The sequence below is a fragment of the Gekko japonicus genome, unplaced genomic scaffold (assembly GCF_001447785.1).
Source record: "Gekko japonicus isolate JY-2015 unplaced genomic scaffold, Gekko_japonicus_V1.1 scaffold760, whole genome shotgun sequence".
NCBI classification, from domain to species: Eukaryota; Metazoa; Chordata; class Lepidosauria; order Squamata; family Gekkonidae; genus Gekko; species Gekko japonicus.
Genome location: NW_015169798.1, coordinates 447,069 through 448,443, shown reverse-complemented (window position 1 = coordinate 448,443; position 1,375 = coordinate 447,069). Strand labels below are relative to the sequence as shown.

The following is a 1,375-nucleotide window of genomic DNA, read 5'->3' as shown; positions in this document are numbered from 1 at the left end:
TATTTTTCTTAATATATTCCGAATATGGTCTGTAGACCACATCCATTTCGCTTTGAAGATATTCCATTTTCAAATCTGCCACTGGTGCAAGTAGATCACCCAATACTTGTTTTAGATACTCTCCTTTTGTCTCAGGAACCCCTTGGAATCTCAGGATAAAGCTTGTTTTTCCATTTGTAGTTGCAAAAGCTGAGATTCGTCAGTAATTCTTTTCTTTTCCAACTCCTGTACACGCTTTTTCACCTTTTTAGATTTGGCATTAACTTCCTTCAGTGTTTCTGCTGTTTGCTCTGTTAATTTCTTGGTTTCATTCAGTTCCAGTTGTTGTGCAGCAAAGTTCTGGTTCAAAGTAGTCAGTTGCTGATTGATGTTTGTCATCTGGTCCAGCAGAGGGCACAATGATTCAGCTAATAGCTGTGAAAGCTCGTTGGTAGCTTCCGGTCTCGGGCTTCTACTTCCCGAAGGAGGCTTAAGCTGCGATGGTTTCTCTTTCTCGCCTCTCCACCCCGCCATTTTTGAGGATTGTTCAACTTTAGAAAAGTTTGCTAAAGTCTCTGTTTTGCACCAAAACGCTTTGCTGCGCTCTTGTGTGCTTCTTAAATCAGTTCTATGGCTTTTACGTCCGGCACCCTCTTTTAAAATGATCTGCTTGGATATAGCATCTGGGAGTTCCCTCCCCCGCTCACTTAAATCAGAGGGGCTTTCTAGCTGAAACTCGGTGTTTTGCTTTCACCACGACTCACAGTTCATTGTTGGTCCTAGGACATGCCTCAGGTACGTGTAAAATGCCTGATCTTCACGCGCTTGTCCTGGTCAGCGACTCTAGTGCCATGCGGTCGCACAGCGGTAGGACCTTCAGGGCTGAGGGAAGCCTCGATTCCCTGGCATCGAGCCAGAAAAGGGGCAATCCCTCAAAAGCCCCATAGCTAGGAGCCCAAACACAAGGGCTCTGGGGGGGTGTAGCGGACAATGGCCCCCCTTCTATCCGCTGGCATTCGGATCGCGACCCCGGTAGCTCACCAGGGTCACATCCGCCATCGTGCTGCCAAGAACTGGAAATCGAGCTCCAGGCTTCTAAAGGGAGCAGTGGCGCAGGCGGTTAAACGCCTGCCAAAGTAACAACTAGAAACAGCCACTATGGCTGTTCGAGAATCCACCGCGGCAAGGGTGAGCGCCTGGCCCGACTCCCAGCTCCCGCCCACCCAGCGGCCCGAAAGCAATTAAATCAAGCGAGTAGGCAAATGGGTACCCACCCTTAGAAGGGTGGGGGGCACCCGCCTCCGTAGCGAGGTGTGTGGTGGATGCAGCAGCGAGCGGCGAGAACATCAATGGCGGCGGCGGCCAAGCCTGGGACGGCGTGGTGCGGAGAAACATC

At 50.5% G+C, this 1,375-nt stretch overlaps 1 protein-coding gene across 1 annotated transcript in view; it reads right to left on the bottom strand.

Annotated features, from left to right (window-relative positions):
* The window catches only part of PM20D2 (peptidase M20 domain containing 2), a 34,731-nt gene that overhangs the window by 7,794 nt on the left and 25,562 nt on the right, over window positions 1-1,375 (bottom strand). The window lies entirely within an intron of this gene.